Source organism: Mauremys mutica, chromosome 2, assembly GCF_020497125.1.
Source record: "Mauremys mutica isolate MM-2020 ecotype Southern chromosome 2, ASM2049712v1, whole genome shotgun sequence".
NCBI classification, from domain to species: Eukaryota; Metazoa; Chordata; order Testudines; family Geoemydidae; genus Mauremys; species Mauremys mutica.
Window position 1 is genome coordinate 236,011,751 of NC_059073.1, and position 22,533 is coordinate 236,034,283.

The following is a 22,533-nucleotide window of genomic DNA, read 5'->3' on the forward strand; positions in this document are numbered from 1 at the left end:
TACACTTCTCTACCGTGGAGAAATCATACTAGTACTCCAAAGTAGAGGGGAGAAGAGTGGGGAGTGCAGCACCCACAGGGACACACATCTCGAAGAACCTCAGTTACTGCAAGGTGAGTAACTCTCTTCTTCTTCGAGTGCTGTCCCTTTGGGTGCTCCACTCCAGGTGAATGTGAAGCAGTACCCACTATGGCTGGTGGGATTTTGGAGTTGTGTGACAACAGTAGACAGTACCGTATGGCCGACTATGGTGTTTGCTGTGGTATCCCGTGATAGTATAATGTTTGGCAAATGTGTGGTCAGATGTCCACACGGTCGCCTTGCATATGTCTGTAACAGGTACATTGTGGAGGAAGGCAATGGATGTTGACATTGCTCTAATAAAATGAGTCCTAATACCCTCTGGTGGTTGAACATCCTGGGTCTGATAGCAGGATCTGATGCAGACCAGGATCCACTTGGAAAGTCTTTGCTTAGAGATAGCATCACCCTTTGATCTCTTAGTAGTAGAAACAAATAGCCTAGGGGATTCATGAAATGATTTAGTTCTGTCAAGATAGAATGCAAGAGCCTGTCAGACATCAAGGGTATGTAATGCGGTTTCCTGTGGAGTCACGTGAGGCTTGGGATGGAATACAGGTAAGTGTATTGACTGGTTAAGGTGTAAGGTAGACACAACCTTGGGGAGGAATTTGGGACAGGTTCGTATAGTAAGCATGTGTTTAGACAAAATGGTGTTGGAGGGTGGGCCATCAGGGTGCTTATTTCACCAACCCTTCTTGTTGAATTTATGGCAACCAAGAAAGCCACTTTCATGGACATTAGGAGCAGGGATGAGGTGGCCAGGGGCTCAAAAGTGGGTTTCATAAGAACGCGAAGAACTAGGTAGCGACTCCCGGAGGCTACTGGTGAATGAATCTCAGGGTAGAGATTTTGCAAGCCTGTGAGGAAGCGTTTGATGGTGGGGTGGGCAAAAGTGAATAGCCGTCCAGAGTGTCATGGAACGTGGTAAGGGCCGCAAGGTGTACTCTGATAGAAGTGAATGAAAGCCCGTCCGGTTTTAGTTTGAAAAGATGTCAGAGAGGGTTGCAGTCTGGGGTATTAGGCATCTGTGGAAGCACCAGATGGAGAAGCATTTCCATTTTTGCAGGTAAGTGTTAGGAGTGGAGTCCCTTCTACTGTGCAGGAGGACGTGTTGGACCTGATCTGAGCAGGCTAATTCATGGGATTGAAACCACGAAGGAACCACGCCGTCAGATGGAGTTTCCTGAACTGCAGATGAAGAAGCTGACCGCAGTTCTGGGAGAGGAGATCTGGTCTGTCAGGGAGAGTCCAGAGAGGATGGATGGACATGTGTAGCAGGTAAGGATACCATGTCTGCTTGGGCCAAGCTGGGGCAATAAGTAAGACCCAGGCCTTGTCCTTCGTGATGTTGCATAGAACCTTGTGTATGAATGGAATCGGTGAAAAAGTGTACATGAGGTAGTTGTTCCAAGGAATGAGGAAGACATCCCCTAGAGATGCGTTTCCTAGTCCCGCTCTGGAGCAAAATAGATGGCATTTGCAGTTTTGAGGAGTTGCAAACAGGTCTGTCAATGGAGTACCCCAGTGGGAGGAGAGCTGTCAGAGTATCGTGGGATGTAATTCCCATTCGTGTTCCCCAGAGAAGTGTCTGCTGAGTGTGTCGGCGGTAGTGTTGTGACGTGCAAGCAGGTAGGAAGCAATGCCTTTTATGTGATGTTGTATGCACCAATTCCATAGTTTAATGGCTGCTGTGCATAGGGAGTGAGATTGTGCTCCTCCCTGCCTGACGGCTCTGAGTTCTAGGAGATCAATGTGCAGACACATCTCTGATAGGGACCAGTGGCTCTGTGCCTTGTGGTCGCCTAAGTGCACTCCGCAATCTATCTGGGAAGCGTCTGTGGTCAGCTTGAGTACTGGGGAGTGTGGATGGAAGGGAACACCCATGCATAGGTTCTCTGGTTTTGTCCATCAATGTAGGGAGGCCAATACATTCGGAGGCGGAATCAATGTTATGCCAAAACTACGTCTGCTGGGTTGGATGAATGGATATATGGAAATAGGCGTCTTGTAGGGTGAGGGCTGTGAACCAATCCCCTTGTTCCAGCGTGGGTATTATTGTGTCCAATGTGAGCATCTTGAATTTTTGTACATGTACAAACTTGTTCAATCGGTGTAGGTCCAATATAGGTCTCCTTGCCCCGCCTTTCTTTTGGGTTAGAAAGTAGTGGGAGTAGAATCCTTTTCCCCGATGTTGCATCAGTACATGTTTGACTGCACCTAGGTGGAGAAGATGAGCCACCTCCATGCAGAGGAGATGCTCATGAGAGGGGTCCCTATGAGGGACGGGGAAGGGGAAAGGGTGGGCGGGGAAAATAGGAAAGGGATGGAGTAACCTGAATTAGCTATTTCCAAGACCCAGTGGTCCTGCATGATCTGTTGCCAGACATGGTGGAAAGCCTGAGGCAGTAGCCAAATGGGCAAATAGGCGGTAGGGGTGGTCGCACAGACCACCCGACCAGCACTTCCAAATTGTTTGTTACCTGATGGTGGGAAGTAGTTGGTTGCACCTGGTTTTGCCTGCGCCTATGAGGTCTGTTGTGGTTTTTCCCAGTGTCATACGGTCTGGACTGGAATCGGGGATATTGTTGTGCGCTGGGCCTCTGATAAGGTTGATACTGTGGTCTCCTGGGGATGAATGGGTATATGCCCAATGTGCACAAAGTGGCTCAAAAGTCTTTCATAGTGAGAAAGACTTCATTTTGTTTGTTTGTTTGTTTGTTTTTTGTTTGGAAAAAGTTTATCTTTGTCAAAGGGGAGATCTTCCACTTTGGACTTAAATCTTTGGGGATACCGGATACCGAGAGCCAGGAAGACCGGCACGTCACCACTGCAGTGGTGTGGGCTGCTGGATCAGCCATGTCCATGGATGCTTGTAGTGCTGTCCTAGACACCAAATGACCTTCGACGAGGACTAACTTGAAATCCACTCTCCTGTTCTCCGGTATGTGGGATGGAAATCAAAGAGCTTGTAGTTGTCATGGTCATAGCTTGCAAGGAGGGCAGAATAATTTGCAATTCTAAATTGTAGAGTAGAAGAGGCATAAACCTTGAGGTCCAGGAGGTCAAGAGGGGTGGAGATCCTTGTTCTGCGGAATGGGCTGGTAGTGTGGATGCTTTGTTCTCTGCATCGCTGCATCCACCAGAATAGAATTGGGTTGTGGGTGGGAAAATGAGAAATCGACGTCCCTCGCGGGCATGTAGCATCTATGTTCAGCTTTCTTGCATGTTGGTGGAATGGAGGCAGGGGTCTGCCAGAGAGTACCATCTGGTTCTAGAAGAGCTTCGTTTATGGGTAGTGCTATCTTTGAAGGTGCAGAGGGTTGGAGGATTTTGAGAAGCCTATGTTGTGTCTCCTGGACTTCCTTCAAAGGGATATCCTGGCTGAGGGCTAGTCTACACTTACCGTCCGGGTCGACGCGGTGAGTTCGACTTCTCTGAGTTCGAACTATCGCGTCTGATCTAGACGCGCTAGTTCGAACTCCGGAAGCGGCGCGGTCGACTCCGGTACTCCACCACTGCAAAAGGCGGTGGCAGAGTCGACCTTGGAGCCGCGGACTTCGATCCCGCGGCGTCTGGACGGGTAAGGAGTTCGAACTAGGGTACTTCGAGTTCAGCTACGCTATTCACGTAGCTGAACTTGCGTACCCTAGTTCGACCCCCGCCCTTAGTGTAGACCTGCCCTTAGTGCCATTCCCTTAAAAAGTTCCTGGAATTGCTTTAAGTTGTCCACGTTTTGTGGAGGTGGAGGCATGAGGGTGACTTCTGCGTCTGATGGCAAGGCAGGAGCCAGTAAAACCGGGAAGGGTTCATAACCCATGTCTTCAGGAGGGGGTTCAGAAGCTCTAGATGTTGATAGAGCTGGGGATATAGGCGTAGGACAAGCTTGCAGTCCGCTAGAAGGGGCGCAAGGAGGAGCGGTGGCAGGAGCTGACCACGGGTATCACTGAGGCCAGGGCACCAGATAGGAAAAAGTTGGGTCCCGGCCACTGGGGGACCAAGTAGGGAAATTGAGGCTGATTCTTATGATGCCCCATGTCTTGGGATATTTATGGCTCCAGTGAGGGGGAAGACTCAGGCAGGGAGAACTCTGCCTGCTGCTGTGGTGTGTGCCGTTCTCACTATCAGTGAAAGTAGCCAGGTCAGGTGGTGAGAGCTGCTGTTCAAACAGTGAGTGTTCCCTGTCTAGGAGCGGGGAGTCAGGATTAGGGGTCACAGAGATATGTTGTTGATGCAGGAATTGTTGCTGCTCCCTAGGCTGGTGTGCTGCAGAGCGTGAAGTCTGAGCCACAGCCTGGAGTGATTTTAGTTTCACTTTTGCAGAAGCCGAGAGCCGGGCTGAATCTGCTCCGGGGGTGACAGGCAGCTCCATGGGGGCGGAACCCATTGTCAGCACCGTGTCCATGTTGGTGCTGGGGGAACCGGTGCTGAGAAGAGCTTCCTGCTGTGGGTAGTTGGGTCACTGCTTTTGAGCCCAGTGTGGGTTGTTTGTAAAGCGCAGGGGTGGTCAGAGTTGCCTGCTCTCGGCGCTGACAGCACCAAGGGTAAAAACCCTGCGGGAGATCCGTTACCCTCTTGAGTGTCTCTGAGAGGAGTCATTAGGGCTTCTTGCCTACACTTGAGAGGGTGAAGCCGGGCTCCCGTTGGTTCGGACCTGGCCGGGGAGCCTGAGGAAGAGGGTTTGTCATTGCCTGCCTCCAGAGGCGGCTGCAGGGATTTCTGTATGAGAAGGATTTTCAGCCGCAGGTCCCTGTCACGATGAGCCCTGGTTTTGGACTCGTGCAGTGGACACACTTGGTAGAGACGTGTGTCTCGCCGAGGCACTTCACACAACGTGAGTGTCCATTGGACCTTGGCATAAAGTCCTGATAGGAAGCACATTTCTTGAATCATGAAGCCCCTGGAATTATTGCACTAGTAATGCCAGGGGAGAGTGTCTCAGCGGGAGACAAACTTGAAGAAAAAGTGTTTTTTGTTGTTTTCTTTTTTAAATTAAGTAACTATTCTAAAGGAAGGGAAACAACTGGGATGTTACTAACTATTTCTATGCTCTTTGTAATTGTTTCCTTCAGAAACCAGGGAAGAGGATCAGCATTGCCCCGAGTCTCGTCTTCAGCCGTGGATGGTAGAGAAGGAACTGAGGAGGGTGCGGGATGCACATGCTCAGGAAGATTCCAACAAGACAGGAGATACCAACTGAGTGTGTGCGTCCCGACCAGGCACTGCTACCAAAGATCTCCGATCAATGGCGCCAGGATGCACCGACACCTAGAGTGGAGCACCCACAGGGACAGCACTTGAAGAAGAATAAGGTATTTTAACAGTGATAGTGATTAACATGGGAACAATCTACTCAGGGAAATGATGGATTTCCCACCTTTCGAGGTCTTCAGATCAGGACTGGATGCCTTTCTGGAAGATGTGCATTGGTCAGACACAAGCTATTGGGCTGAATACAAGGGTAACTGGGTGAAATGTAATGGCCTGTGTTATACAGGTCAGACTGGAACTGGATGTTCTTCTTCGATTGCTTGCTCATATCGATTCCAATTAGGTGTGTGCGTACCGCGTGCACGATCATTGGAAGATTTTTACCCTAGCAACACTCGGTGGGTCAACTGAGGCGCCCCCTGGAGTGGTGCCCTTATGGCGCCAGATATATGCCCCTGCTGACCCACCGCCCATGATGGTCATTGGAACTGTGGAGCACGTGATCTCCACTTCCCTAGCTCTTAGCTCGTTTATACCTGTAGATAGTTGTTATAGAGTAGTTTCTAGTTGTAGTTAATAGTAGTTATTGTCTTTAGTGTACATAGTAATTGGAGGTAAGGGGTTTCTCCTCTTCCCTCCTTCCCAGTACCCGGGCTCATGCTTAGCTCTCCAGGTTTCAAACCGTGCTCGGCCTGCCTTAAGCCGATGCCTACAGGAGACCCCCACAACTCCTGTTTGAAGTGCCTGGGGGAATCCCATCAATCAGATAAGTGCCACGTTTGTAAGGCATTCAAGCCTCTGATCAAAAAGGAGCAGGACTTTCGCTTGAAGCAGCTCCTTGTGGAAGCGGCACTTAGCCTGATATCCTTGGCCCTGCGCCGAGACCCAGCGCCGTCGGGCCAAAGTGCGCCTCTGGCACCGGAAACAACTTCACGACCCAGTACCAGCAAAGATTCCCAGCACTGGATGTCTCTGGCACCACTCGCTGTCTCTGAGACCCAAGAAACAGCACAATCCCCCTGCTGCGCCTGTACAGTTGCCGGCACCACCTGTGCCCACCTCTGAGCAGCATCCCATGCCGGACTGCCCTGTGAAGGCTCCAACTCTGTCACCATCGATTCTGGTGCCACAAGCACCATTGAGTCCAGTGCGCATAAGCTTTCCAGTGCGCACAGCGTTCGAGCTCGGCCTGCCTTCTACCCCGGAGACTTTCTCCATAGCATGCAACCTGATCACGCTCACCGAGCTGGGACCGTCACAACCTTCGGTACCGCCGGTGCAAGCTGTTCCCTCGATAGGGAAGCCCTCCATGATGCGCCCTCCATCGCAGAGCGAGATAGGTCGGCACTGATCCTGGTCTCAATCCAGATCACGGTCCTGATCCAGGCGCTGGTCTTGTCCACGGCACCGCTCACAGTCCCGACACGGATCACCATCTCGGCGCCGGCCAGACTCACAGCGCCGCTCTGCCTCTCGAAGATCTTCTTCCTGGTATGGTCCGTACCGGTCCAACTCCCAGCACCGATCCTGGCGCTGGTCTACTCGGAGTCATTCCCCACACCGCTCCGGCCATAGATTTTCACCGAGGTCTAGGTCTGCCTCCTGGCACTGATACGACCGTCGGTCCCGGTCCAGATCACGGTACCACTCGAGACCACGGCACCAGTCTCCATCTCCATGGCGCAGGCCAACAATACAGGACAATGCAACCCAGCATGAGTGATCAGGTCCACCTTGGCCGTCCCGTCCCAACTCGAGGTTGTCCCAAAGGGAGAGTGGCTACCATGTCCATGATCAAGACACGGACAGTGCTAGCTAATGGCACGACGAGGGGCAGGATACCGCTCAGGGACCCCCATGATGGTCCTTTTGGATCCCTTGGGCATACCATCAGGCCCAAGGTGTCCCCTCGGGGGCTTCTCGCTCGGCCCATTCAGAACCCTGGGTCCCGGAGGTGACAGCCCTACCCTCAACTCAGTCCCATGCCCCTAGTGTAGTGACCTAGGGCAGTCGGACACCTCCCCCTCCCGCAAGACTTTCCCCAGGACCCGTTAGTCCCGGGTGTATCCTCCTCTTCTTCGCCTGACGAGGCAGTAGCAGGTACTTCCTTCTCTGGCCCACCACCTATAGACCTCCATACGCACCAAGACTTACTTCATAGAGTGGCACAAAACATGAACCTCCAGGTGGAGGAGGTGGTGGAGGTCGAGGACCCGGTGGTGGACATTTTATCTGCCGATACCCTGACTCGTATAGCCTTGCCGTTTATTCGGACCATCCAGGCTAATGCCACCACAATCTGGCAATTCCTTTCACTGCCAAGGGAGTGGAGAGGAAGTACTTGGTCCCCTCCAAAGACTATGAGTACTTGTACATTCACCCTCAACCATGCTCCCTCATTGTGCAGTCCATTAATGAGAGAGAAAGACACGGCCAACAAGCTCCTGCTCCTAAATCCAAGGATGCTAGATGCTTGGATTTATTCGGGCGCAAGAGCTATTCTATTGGCGGCCTACAACTCAGAGTGGCTAACCAGCAGGCCCTCTTGAGCCATTATAATTATAATACCTGGAACTCAATGGGGAAGTTCAAAGAGCTTGTTCCTCAGGAGTCCAGGGAGGAGTTCGGGGCCTTGCTAGAGGAGGGCAAGAAAGTGGCCAGGACATCGTTGCAGGCTTCGATAGATGCAGCAGACTTGGCAGCTAGGACTCTAGCCTCGGGCGTACTTATGTGCCGCATTTCGTGGCTGCAGGTGTCTGGTCTCCCACCAGAACTGCAGCAAACGATTCAGGACCTACCCTTTGATGGCAAGGGGCTATTTTCGGACAAAACTGACTCCAGACTCCAGAGTCTGAAAAATAACTGGGCCATCATGCGTTCATTGGGCATGCATACCCCGGTGATGCAAAGTAGACCCTTTCGACCCCAACCACAGCGCACCTACCCTAACCCCTGGCCGACACAGGACTTCTCTAGAAGATGCGGCCAGGGCGGTAGGAGGAGGCAATCTGGTCCTCAGATGGGCCAGAACCAGGGCTCCGCTAAGCCATCAGCGGGACCCAAACAAAACTTTTGAAGATGCTCCCGAGGGCGGAGCACCAGTCTCCTTCCAAGATCCTTTCCCACCTTTCACGAACTGCCTCTCCTATTTCCTCCCTATGTGGTCCTGCATAACGTCAGACCGCTGGGTCCTACGCATGGTGGAAAGTGGATACCAACTTCAATTTGTTTTGTCCCCCCTTTCCCACCCTCCCTCCCCGTCCCTCTTCAGGGACCCCTCTCACGAGCAACTCCTTCTACAGGAGGTGCAAACACTCCTAACTATCAGAGCTATAGAGGTTCCAAAGGAACTGAGGGGCAGAGGGTTTTACTCCTGCTACTTCCTAATCCCCAAGGCAAAGGGGCGGGGGGTGGGTACGGCCCATTCTGGACCTGCGTAGACTCAACAAATTCATGGTAAAGTTGAAGTTCTGCATCGTTCCCCTGGGGACCATTATTCCTTCCCTGGAGACTGGTATGCCATCCTCAACATGAAGGACGCGTACTTCCACATAGCGATTTACCTGCCGCACAGGTGCTTCCTTCGCTTTGTGGTCAACCGATAGCACTTCCAATTTACTGTCCTTCCCTTCGGCCTATCCACGGCACCAAGGGTCTTTACAAAATGTATGGCTGTCGTAGCTGCCTCACTCTGGCGACATCGGATACAAGTGTTTCCGTACCTCGATGACTGGCTCATTCGGGGTCGCTCCGTGCTCCAGTTACAATTTCATGTTCAGTTCACCATGAACTTGTTCAGACAGCTGGGCCTGCTGCTCAATGTTGAAAAGTCCACTTTGCAGCCGACCCAAAGAATAGACTTCATCAGAGCAGTCCTGGACTCAAATCTTGCCCGTGCGTATCTACCGCACGCCCGCTTCCAGTCCATGGCAAGCATTATCCACAGCCTCCAGAGCTTCCCGACCTTGACAACATGCACATGCCTCAGTCTACTGGGACACATGGCGTCTTGCACCTTCGTGACCAGACATGCCAGGCTGCGCCTCCATCCACTTCATGCCTGGCTCTCATCAGTGTACCACCCAGGCTGGGTCAATATAGACACAGTGCTCACAGTACCAACAGAAGTCTTAACCTCCCTAGTTTGGTGGCTGAACCCCAACTCGGTATGTGGGGGAATGCCATTCCATGCCCTGCAGCCCTCCCTGGTCCTAACCATGGACGTATCATCTGTGGGCTGGGGCGCTCACCTTGTGGACCTTCACACACAGGGCCTTTGGTCCACACAAGAGATAATCCTGCACATCAACGTATGGGAGCTGAGAGCAGTACGCCTGGCATGTCAGGTGTTCCACAAACACCTTCAGGGCCGTTGTGTCGCGGTTTTCACAGACAAGACAACAGCCATGTTTTATATCAACAAACAAGGGGTAGCGCGATCATCCCCCCTCTCTCAGGAAGCCATTCGCCTGTGGGAATTCTGCATAGCCCACTCGATCAACCTGGTAGCGTGGTTTCTCTCAGGAGTCCAGAACACCTTGGCAGATCGCCTCAGCAGATCCTTTCTTGCTCACGAGTGGTCGATTTGCCCCGATGTTATCCATTCTGTTTTCTGGAAGTGGGGTTTCCCCACATAGACCTTTTAGCCTCTCGCAAGAATCGGAAGTGCCAGGCAGGGCCGGCTTTAGGCCAATTCCACCAATTCCCCCGAATTGGGCCCCGTGCCCAGTGGCATGGCTGCCGGGGGGGTGGGGAGTGGCCAAGAATCCCTTCCCTGGCTAGAGGCTCCTTTTTAATTTTTACTCACCCGGCGGCACTCCGGGTCTTTGGTGGCACTTTGGCGGCGGGTCCTTCACTTGCTCCAGGTCTTTGGCAGCACTTTGGCAGCAGGTCCTGCAGTGCCACCGAAGACCTGGAGTGAGTGAAGGACTCGCTGCTGAAGACTAGGAGCGCCACCCGGTGAGTACAAGCCCCACGTATTTTTTTACGTGTTTTTTTTTTTAGTCATCCCTGCCAGGGCCCCGTTGAAACTGTTAGAATTGGGCCCCGCACTTGCTAAAGCCGACCCTGGTGCCAGGTGTTCTGCTCTCTCCAGGGGCGCTTCCCTGGCTCTCTATCAGATGCCTTCCTGATGCCATGGAAAGACCACCTGTTCTACACCTTTCCTCCATTCCCGTTAGTCCACAAAGTCCTTCTCAAGTTATGCAGCGTCAAGGCCCTTGATCTTGATCGCCCTGGCATGGCCCAGGCAACATTGATACACCACTCTCCTCAATCTGTCGGTGACCACACCAATTCCACTCCCATTGTGGCTGGACCTGATCACTCAGGAGCACAGCCGACTGTGTCATCCAGACCTGCAATCCCTCCATCTCACAGCATGGATGCTGCCTGGCTAACTCAATCTGAGCTACGTGGCTCCCGCTCGGTGCAGCACATACTCTTGGGTAGCAGAAAGCCCTCTACTAGGTCCACGTATCTGGCCAAGTGGAAGCGTTTCTCCTGCTGGTGTGCCCTAAGCAATACTGCCCCTCTGGAGGTGCCAGTACCTACCATCTTAGTACCAAGTAAGTGGCACCAAAAGTTTGCAGCCTGTTTTTGTTTGTTTGTTTGCTTGGGGCGGCAAAAAAGCCAGAGCCAGCCCAATGAGAATCAGGCACCGTCTTGAGGATCTTGTTCTGTCTGACCTCCCCACAGGCCTTCTAAAGATTAGCTCTTGGCCTTCTGCATTGCTAGCAGCTAATTCTTTGTCAGTAGCCCACTCGTAACCTCCTCCATGGTACATTAACGCAGTAGAAGGGGGAGTTACAACTACTCAGGACAGCAGCAGCTTACAATGACATTTCTGTTGCAAAGTTCCACTGACCCGAGTGGAATATAATGCATTGAGCAGCTGTTCTGATGGCAACATGCTGGCCATGCCCCCGTTAGAGTAGAGCTGGAGTTCCAACGAAGTGCAACAGAAGGAGAAAAACAGTTATAGGAGGTATTTTGGAGGTAGAGGGGAGATGTTACCATAAAGACCCTTTTCTCTCCTGTATATGAAGTCCCCAACTCCATTTCTGTTCTATAATTTGACACTTGTGAACAATGAAGAGAAGTTATTTTTACCAATTATATCACTTAGCTGTATGTTGTCTTAAGGGCTATTATATTTCATTCCAAGAGAATTAGATTAAAAATCATATTACATTATTTAAAGAATAGGTTCATATCTTTTGTGAAGCACATTAAATTTTTCAATTAAATAAACAGTTACTAATATCCAGACAGTGCCCTGTTTCCTCCTCTCTTTAGCAAGTTGTGACCAGAACAATATTAAGTATGTTTATTTCACATGGGCCTTTATTCTGTTCCCAGTAAACTCAATGGTAATCATCCTGTTAACTTCTATGGGAGGAGGACTGAGTCCCACACTGTGCAGTATAAAGAAAAATAATTCAAGTTAAATACAGTATAAAGTTGAAATGATTCCCTGTAGTTTACTTTTCAATAATCTATAATTAACAAATAAAATTGAAGGCTATCACGAACACAAATAAAATCAGTGTAATGTATTCCAATTTCTAGCGAGACATTTTTAAGCTGTCTGAACTGAAGTTCAGATACTACTGTGATGTGTGACATAGAAATACTTAATAGAGGAGTTTAAAAGGTGGCTTATTAGGGGAAGTATGTAGTGACTACCACTGATATCTAGAGCTGTTAGAACAATGACAATGGAAATTTTGAGCCACTGTCTTTGTAGGATTTTTTTTTCAAACCTCAATTTGATCAGTGTATTAGGGAATGCTGTCTGTGAAACACAACCCATAAAGCTGATTATCTATTCCAAATCCTGCATTCCTTTCACATGCACATCGTTCCCAGATTTCAGTGGGACTTGTACAGAAGGAATGCAGAATTGGGAGAATTCATTTTTCTCATTTCTTATAAGTATCACAACAATGTATATTCTGCCTTTTTTTTTTTAATAAAGACATTTCTCCTGGGTGCCAGGTTTGTGTAATTTTTGGTGGTGCCTAGAATGGATCCAAGCAGATCTGTCCCGTCCATAGAATGGACCGGGGCAACCGTCCCAGGCCCTGTGCTTTGGGGGGCCCCATGCTTCAGGGGGACACGGGGTCCTGGGCAGCCTGCGGGTTAGTGGGGGGCCTGGTGTCAGCAGCAGCGAGCGACCCAGCCCCAGCCCGCTCCGTCCCGCCTACTCCCAGCATTGCTCGGGGAAGGGACGGAAGCCGGAAAGAGGCGGGGGATTGGAGGAAGAGTTGGAATGGGGGCGGAGGCAGAGCAGGGACGGGAAGAGGTGGGGCTGGCTGGGGCCAGCTCGCTCGCTGCTGCCGGCAGCATCATGTATGACATCAAGTTCAGCATCAGGTCTGACACCCAGGCATTTGTCAACCCAGGCATATATTCAGCTGGGCTGCAGAGCTGGCCTGTGGCTCCTTCTAGCTGCAAAGGGGTGCTGTGGTTCCTGCTCTGCCAAAAATTTATGCAGCTCCATGTCCTAACCTGCCACTGCCTCGGACAGGGTACGGTGACAGTCAGATAAAGTTTATGGGCACATGCAAATTAGTCCATTACATAATTGGATTAGCTATGAGTCTGAGAAGCACAGACCAAAGGATGGTGAGTTGTAGGATGGGAAAAGAGTGGGCTGTGAAGTATTATACTAAATAATTAATCTAAACTGTATTTGTAAAAATTAAGTGACCAGAGAACATATTGTGATATGGTATCTTTTATTTTTCCTCTCAGATTTTTTCATTCACTCTCTAATTTGTAAAATTATAGCAGTCTCAGTGCCAGGACAAGAAGTTCAGGTTCTGGAGTGAGCAGCAAGGATGGAGTAACTTAAATATGGATAATCAGTGGCCTCACCTTCCTATGTGGTCATGTTACCTCAATCGATTTAGATACATATATGGCCCCTATCACCATGGCATATGAACACCTCTAAAGTAGTTAAGATTAAAAAACAATAGCCTCTCTCTCCTCTCATCGCATACTGTATTAAATACCATGAGCCCCCAGGACTCTCAGAGGAGTGTAGATCTGATCAACTAGATCTACTGGAGCTAGATCTGAATAGCAGGTAGCAGGTGATTCAAAATGAGATCTGGGGCCAGACTCATTGGCAAAGATCTGCTAGCAAAGGACAGATCTGCATTTAGAGGGTCCCTCCTAAATAATATTTAATAGTTAAACACTGTATTTATTTCAATTCAAGACAATATCTACCCTCCACAGGAAACCCTATAAACAACACTGTTAAGCAAGTAGACTGCCCAACGTGCAGGACACCAGCCAAGTATGTGTTTGGGTGTTCTAAATCCAAGCCCAGCATCTGCAACAAATTCTTAATGTAAAGGGTGAGGCTGCTCAGAACAGAAAACACACGACAGTATTTAAAAAGCTGCCAGTGATTAATGTAACTTCCAAGTGATCCACACTCTTAGGGCTGTAAGGCTCACTTTGTAAGAGTTAGACTTTTGTTAAATCTCCCAGCATCAGCCGGGAGGAACAGCGGCTGATTGGTCCAAAATCTTGTGTATTATAATTGGGTACAATATCCCCAACTTTGTGCTCCACTTGTCTCCTTTTTCCTTGAGGACGTGTATAGCTATAATTCTTTGTATATTACTATTTTAATACCTATGTTAACAGTACTATGCTCTAAAATGGCTGTACTCACCACTCCTTCCTGTGGATCATAAAACCTCTGAAGCAGCTGGACTATTGTGCTCTTACCACATCCACTGCTTCCAACCAATGCCACTGTTTGCCCACAGTCAATTTTCAGAGTGAGACCTTTCAAAAACTTGTGGCAATTAAAAAAAATAAAATGTAGAACAATCTCAAATTAACAAGAGTCTGTCACTTAGGGTGACCAGAGGGCAAGTGTGAAAAATCGGGATGCGGGTGGTAGGTAATAGGTGCCTATATAAGAAAAAGCCCCCAAAATTGGGACTGTCCCTATAAAATAGGGACATCTGGTCACCCTACTGTCACTAAATCCTGCCAGGTTTATCCCTGCTGTATTTTCAAATCCCACTCATTCCTATTGCAAATTCTGGCTCTGATCTTGTCTCATACGTCAACCACTGGAACCTGCCCTTCCTGACACCTCACATACTCTAATTTGTCCAGTGTTCTGCAGCAAAAAGTCATCTACTGTCATGATTCTGACCACATTCAGTCCCTCTTGAAGTCCTTCCATTGGCTCCTGCATGCCTCCTGCATCACATTCAAGCCCCTGGGCTCACCTTCAGGACCCTGCATAACTTTGCTTCTTCCAATCTCTCTTCTCTTGTCCTTTTTAGAGGCCACACCTTTCTTGCCTTACTCAGCTCAAACATTCCATTGGCTAACAACCCCTTTTTACATTCTTCTCCAACACTCTTCTCTATGCCTTCTTTTATGTTTCCTCTCTACACATGGAACTCAAATCAACCTCCTGACTCCAAGCTGCCGTGCTTCCATCCTGTCCTCTAAAGCACACAACTCTTTTAGGATAATACACAAGTAACATTCCATATTTCAAGTTGTAGTCACTGTGACTACAACACAGCACAGAATAGGTGTTTCTCCTACCTGGACATCTGGTCTTGAAAAATAACTGAACTGTACATTATTAAATTCAAGTGGTCCCTTTATGTGATTGAGTTTGTGTCCATCTGAAGAAAAACTATCTATAGTGGGTTTCTGGGGAGTGGAAAAAAATTAAAATTTAAGCAAATAATTTACAAATGCATAATTGAGGGAGATATCATTATAGCCTGAATATTTCATGGTTTTAGTCTACAGTTTAAAACATCTCCCACACCACACCTGTTTTAGCATTGGGTAGTTTGCAATCTAAGGGTATGTCTACACTACAGGATTATTCTGATTTTACAGAAACCGATATTTGGAAACAGATTGTATAAAGTCAAGTGCATGCGGCCACACTAAGCACATTAATTCGGCGGTGTGTGTTGTTAAGGGTAGTTAGCATGAGCAACTCCATTTTGTAAGTTCCCCTATTTTGTATCCATCATTAACTAAAAGTGAGCACATCACATACATGGCTCCCAAGGGCAGCATTAAAGAAAGATAAAGTCAGAAACAGGAAATAGGATAGGAACACAGCTGTAACAACATAATTAAGAAAAAAATCTAGTATGCAAGGTAACAGCTGGACTGTGCACTAGCCAGCACGAGGACAGTGATTAACTGTAATAGGCTAAAGATAAGAAAATGGCTTGTTTATTGGTTAAGGCTTCCGATTCACGAGGATAGCATGCACTCCTAAAAGGTATATAACTTCTATGTAATCAGCAGCCTGGGTCTCTCCCTGACTAGCAGGGGGACACCACGTTCGAACGTTGTTTGAACCTTGCGCAATAAAACTTTGTTATTTGGACACTCTGTAAATATTTGGGTTTTGTGCCTCAGCCTAGAAACGAACGATGCGTGCCCTACAGGTATAATTCGCAACAGCGTCCATGTACCGAGGCTAGCATCAATTTCTGGAGCGTTGCACTGTGAGTAGCTATCCCATAGCTATCCCATAGTTCCCGCAGTCTCCCCCGCCCATTGGAATTCTGGGTTGAGATCCCAGTGCCTGATGGGGCAAAAAACATTGTTGCTGGTGGTTCTGGGTACAGCCTCACCCCTCCCTATGTGAAAGCAGCGGCAGGTGTTTTGCGCTTTTTTTCCTGGGTGAACTCTGCAGACGCCATACTATGGCAAGCACGGAGCCTGCTCAGCTCAAGACAGCAATCATGGATGTTGTAAACACCTTGCGCATTTTCGTGCAGTCTATGCTGAACCAGGACCTGAAAAACCAGGCGAGGAGGAGGCAGCTATGGCAGCGCGGTGACAAGAGTGATGAGGACATGGACACAGAATTCTCTCAAACCACGGGCCCCTGCGCTTTGGAGATCATGCTGGTAATGGGGCAGGTTCTAGCCGTGGAACGCCGATTTTGGGCCCGGGAAACAAGCACAGACTGGTGGGACTGCATAGTGTTGTGGGTTTGGGATGATTCCCAGTGGCTGTGAAACTTTCGCATGCGGAAGGGCACTTTCATGGAACTTTGTGACTTGCTTTTCCTTGCCCTGAAACGCAAGAATACCAAGATGAGAGTGGCCGTCACAGTTGAGAAGCGAGTGGCGATAGCTTTCTGGAAGCTTGCAACGCCAGACAGCTACTAGTCAGTCGGGAATCAATTTGGAGTGGGCATATCTACTGTGGGGGCTGCTGTGATGAAAGTAGCCAAAGCAATCACTAAGCTGCTGCTACGAAAGGTAGTGACTCTGTGAAATCATAGAATCATAGAATAGAATCATAGAATCTCAGGGTTGGAAGGGACCTCAGGAGGTCATCTAGTCCAATCCCCTGCTCAAAGCAGGACCAAACCCAACTAAATCATCCCAGCCAGGGCTTTGTCAAGCCTGACCTTAAAAACCTCTAAGGAAGGAGATTCCACCACCTCCCTAGGTAACCCATTCCAGTTCTTCACCACCCTACTAGTGAAAAAGTTTTTCCTAATATCCAACCTAAACCTTCCCCTCTGCAAATTGAGACCATTACTCCTTGTTCTGTCATCTTCTACCACTGAGAACAGTCTAGATCCATCCTCTTTGGAACCCCCTTTCAGGTAGTTGAAAGCAGCTATCAAATACCCCCCTCATTCTTCTCTTCTGCAGGCTAAACAATCTCAGTTCCCTCAGCCTCTCCTCATAAGTCATGTGCTCCAGCCCCCTAATCATTTTTGTTGCCCTCTGCTGGACTCTCTCCAATTTATCCACATCCTTCTTGTGCAGTGGGGCCCAAAACTGGACACAGTACTCCAAATGAGTCCTCACCAGTGCTGAATAGAGGGGAATGATCACATCCCTCGATCTGCTGGAAATGCCCCTACTTATACAACCCAAAATGCCATTAGCCTTCTTGGCAACAAGGGCACACTGTTGACACATATTCAGCTTTTCATCCACCGTAACCCCTAGGTCCTTTTCTGCAGAATTGCTGCCCAGCCATTCGGCCCCTAGTCTGTAGCAGTGCATGGGATTCTTCCGTCCTAAGTGCAGGACTCTGCACTTGTCCTTGTTGAACCTCATCATATTTCTTTTGGCCCAATCCTCTAATTTGTCTAGGTCCCTCTGTATCCTATCCCTACCCTCCAGCGTATCAACCACTCCTCCCAGTTTAGTGTCATCTGCAAACTTGCTAAGGGTGTAGTCCACACCATCCTCCAGATCGTTAATGAAGATATTGAACAAAACCGGCCCCAGCACCGACCCTTGGGGCACTCCACTTGATACCGGCTGCCAACTAGACATGGAACCATTGATCACTACCCGTTGAGCCCGACCATCTAGCCAGTTTTCTATCCACCTTACCGTCCATTCATCCAGCCCATACTTCTTTAACTTGCTGGCAAGAATACTGTGAGAGACTGTATCAAAAGCTTTGCTAAAGTCCAGAAATAGCACATCCACTGCTTTCCCCTCATCCACAGAGCCGGTTATCTCATCATAGAAGGCAGTTAGGTTAGTCAGGCATGACTTGCCCTTGTTGAATCCATGCTGACTGTTCCTGATCACTTTCCCCTCCTTTAAGTGGTTCAGAATTGATTCCTTGAGGACCTGTTCCATGATTTTTCCAGGGACTGAGGTGAGACTGACTGGCCTGTAGTTCCCTGGATCTTCCTTCTTCCCTTTTTTAAAGATGGGCACTACATTAGCTTTTTTCCAGTCATCCGGGACCTCCCCCGATCGCCATGATTTTTCAAAGATAATGGCCAATGGCTCTGCAATCTCATCGGCCAACTCCTTTAGCACCCTCGGATGCAGTGCATACGGCCCCATGGACTTGTGCTCGTCCAGCTTTTCTAAATAGTCCCGAACTACTTCTTTCTCCACAGAGAGAAATGTGCAGGTCATAGTGGATGGCTTTGCTGCAATGGGATTCCCTAACTGTGGGGTGGGGGCCGATAGATGGAACCCATATCCCTATCTTGGCACCGGAGCACCAGAGAACCCAGTACGTAAACCACAAGGGGTACTTTTCAATGGTGCTGCAAGCACTGATGGATCACAAGGGACGTTTCACCAACATCAACGTGGGATGGCTGGGAAGGGTTCATGACGCTCGTGTCTTCAGGAACACTAAATCTGTTTAAACAGCTGCAGACCGGGAATTACTTCTCAGACCAGAAAATAACAGTTGGGGATGTTGAAATGCCTATAGTTATCCTGGGGGACCCTGCCTACCCCTTGATGCCATGGCTCATGAAGCCATACACAGGCAGCCTGGACAGTAGTCAGGAGCTGTTCAACTATAGGCTGAGCAAGTGCAGAATGGTGGTAGAATGTGCATTTGGACATTTGAAGGGATGCTGGCGCACATTACTGACTCATTACAATCTCTGTGAGAGTAAGGGGGAGACCTTTATGGCAGGGTGGGAGGCTGAGGCAAATCATCTGGCTGCTGACTACGGGCAGCCAGACACCAGATGAGCTCTTTCATTGCGGGTCACTTCCATAATTTCCGAGAACATTTCGTCTTGCGTCATTTTTCCCGCCGCCTTATCTGAGATAGCCTTCGGGACAGAGGAGGGAGACTTGAAAAATTTGCAGCTGCGGGAGGGGGGAGGGAAAAAAAGGGAGAGAAGTATTTTAAAAGATACATTGTACAGAACAATGCTTATACTCTTTCACGGTGAACAACACTATTCACCTTACATAGCACATGTGATCTCACTACAAGGTCGCATTTTGAATCTTAATATTGAGTGCCTGTGGCTTTGGTGTTAGAGATCACAGACGCAGGTCCGGGCAGGGCCTAGGGCACCAGGATTCGGGGGGCAGCATTTTGTGCGCTCCCCATGGGGCGCATGGGAGCTTCCGGTTCCGCTCCTGTCATGCCGCCAAAGAAGGACCTTCTTCTGACGTGCCACAGAAAATAGCAGCAGTCATTGAGCAGCCCAATGACTGCCGCTGTCGCCTGCGGCATTTTGGCGGAGGATCCTTCTTCGGCGGCACAACGGGAGCGGAACCGGAAGCTCCCGCATGCCTTGTGGGGAGCGCACAAAATGCCATCCCCTGAATTCTGCCTAGGGCGCCAGAAACCCTGGCGCTGCTTCTGGGTCCGGGCAACAGAATTCGGCTTGCATGCGGCCATGGTAAGCCACTGTCTTTCGACTTCTGCAGCCTTCATATATCCAGCGCCCTCCTTTCCCACATACCAAGCAAAGCCCGCTGAGTGCTGCGACTTTCCTGTTAATGTGCAGCAGCAGAAACCAAACTCCCCCCCCCCAATCCAATTCTCTGGGATGACTGCTTTACCCCTTCCTCCACCGTGTGGCTGGTATCATGGAAGATCCCTGCTAGCCACCTCCCCCACCGCATGGCTGGTATGATGGAAGATCCCTGCTAGCCACCCCCCCCCACCGCGTGGCTGGTATCAGGGAAGATCACTGCTAGCCAAACGTGAAAAACCTCAGCGCCAATCACCCGCCCTGCCCCCACGCTTGGCTAACTGCAGGGAAGGATTTTTTTTCAGCCACAGGCAAACAGCCCAGTAGGAACGGCCACCTCTGTCCCCTTAATTAAATTCCCATATTTCAACCAGGTTACCATGAACGATCTCACTCTCCTGAGGATAACACAGTGAGATAAAGAACGGATGTTGCTTGAATGCCAGCAAACACTGGGACCATACGCTGCCAGGCTTTGTCATGCAATGATACCAGATTACTTGCTACTAGCATGGTGTGGTCAAGTGTCCTACCATGGAGGACAGAATAAGGCTGCCCTGCCCAGAAACCTTCTGCAAAGGCTTTTGGAGTACCCCCAAGAGAGCTTCATGGAGATGTCCCTGGAGGATTTCTGCTCCATCCCCAGACACGTTAACAAACTTTTCCAGTAGCTGTACTGGCTGTGAATGCATCCCAAGTCCTCAGGGCAAATTAATAATTAAAAACCACTTGCTTTTAAACCATATTTTATATTTACAAAGGTACACTCACCAGAGGTCCCTTCCATGGCTTCATTGTCTGGGATAGTGGCTTGGGAGGGCTGGGAGGGTAATTCCTTAAGGTTGAGAAAAAGCTCCTGGCTGTTGGGGAGTAACGGAGTGCTGTGTGCTCGCCGCAAGCTCTTCCTCCTCCTCATCTTCCCCATCTGCAGAATCCTCAGGCATGGCTGCGATTACCCCCCCCCACCTCGGAATCCACGGTCAGGGGTGGGGTAGTGGTGGCGGACCCCCCTAGAATTGCATGCAGCTCAGCGTAGAAGTGGCATGTTTGTGGCCCTGCCCAGGACCTTCTGTTTGGTTTTATGGTGGGTTTGTCTGAGCTCCTTAACTTTCACATGGCACTGTACTGAGTCCTTGCTGTGGCCTCTCTCCATCATAGCCTTGGAGACTTTTTCAAATGTTTTTTTTTCATTTCGTCTTTTGGAACGGAGTTCTGTTAGCATGGAATCCTCTCCCCATATAGCAATCAGATCCAGTACCTCCCATACACTCCATGCTGCAACTCTTTTTCGATTCTCAGATTGCATTGTTACCTGTGCTGATGAGCTCTGCTTGGTCACCTGTGCTGATCAGCTCTCCACACTGGGCAAACAGGAAATGAAATTCAAAAGTCCGCAGGGCTTTTCCTTTCTACCTGGCCAGTGCATCCGAGTTCAGATTGCTGTCCAGAGCAGTCACAATGGTGCACTGTGGGATAGCGCCCAGAGGCCAATACCGTCGAATTGCGGCCACACTAACCCTAATCCAGAATGGCAATACCGATTTCAGCGCTACTCCTCTCATCGGGGAGGAGTACAGATATCGGTATTAAGAGCCCTTTATATCGATATAAAGGGCTTCGTTGTGTGGATGGGTGCAGGGTTAATGCGATTTAACACTGCTAAATTTGATATAAACTCATAGTGTAGACCAGGCCTAAGGCTAACTGCCATAGTTACTTTGCTTTGGTAACTGCATTGTATTGTTTGTAATTTCCTTTTAAGAGCCTGAACATAATGTTTCTTGCTAAGCCAGTTTGGTCTTTTTCCATTTGACAAACACTAATTTTTTCCTCCTTTATTTTTCAATAGAAATTACCATGGCATTATGTAGGGATATTAAAGAAGGTTTATATTAAACATGGTTTATATGAGAAATGATTTATTGATTTATTGTTAATTAATACTTTATAACTTAAGGTTTATGTTAGAAGTAAATTTGTGATTCCCAACATTTAGCCTCTAACTTGCAAGCCACCAGCTGTGTCTGTGTGAACCCTGCTCAAAGAGATACTTGGTATAAAACTTGTTAAGATCAAAGAAATACTTTGTATAAAACTTGTTAAACATTAATTATCTCTAAGTAAGCCAAAACAGTAGCTGTTATAGTGTATAGATAGAGACCCCCACCCTCTGTAAGTTTTCATCTCACTTTATCTTTGCTTGTTAAAAGACAGGGAGTCTCACATAAATTGGTAACACCCCAAAAGGTAAAGAGACAGTGAAATAAATGTAATTAAGATAGAGAATGTATGTGAATGCATGCCTAGTTTAAACAATGAATGAATGGTTAGGGAGTTACCAGTCTGAAGAATTCAGTGTTGGCTGAAGAAGGTGTCAAGTGGGATCAACCAGATGACCCCCGGAGGGCAAACTGGAATCCACCCACCACACCTCAAAGGAAGGAAAAACAAAGCATCTGACAACATGGAGCCAGCCACCTGCTGATTGATTTAGCAACAGCAAAATGAAGCAACTCCTATGAACTAACATAGGGAAAAATCCCTATAAAACTGGACTCTAAAGAATAAGGACTTTGAGTCTATGGTTCTGATACCAACCTCCAGGAGCATCAGATGCATCTGACACAGACTCGGCTCCATCCTCATGACCAAGATACCTGGCCAGTAACTTGGCATGAGCAACATCTAGGCTGGTAACTATAACATCTATACAGAACCTGAATGAATGATTGTGTGGATGAATATGTGTGTGTGTGTGTATAAGGAATAAGTAGTAATGGAAACAAGTAGGAAAACATTGTCTTTTGTTTTGTTATGGTATTTACAATAAATGTGGCATCTTTGCCTTATCCCTCTTAATAAGATCCTGCTGGTTTTTATTATATTGGTATGACATTTTTGCTTATTGCTACTTTATTTTTCTATTGGCATTGTTAGTGCTCTCATGCAAGATGCTAGCCCAATTACGAGGACAGGGTAGAAGGATCCATACC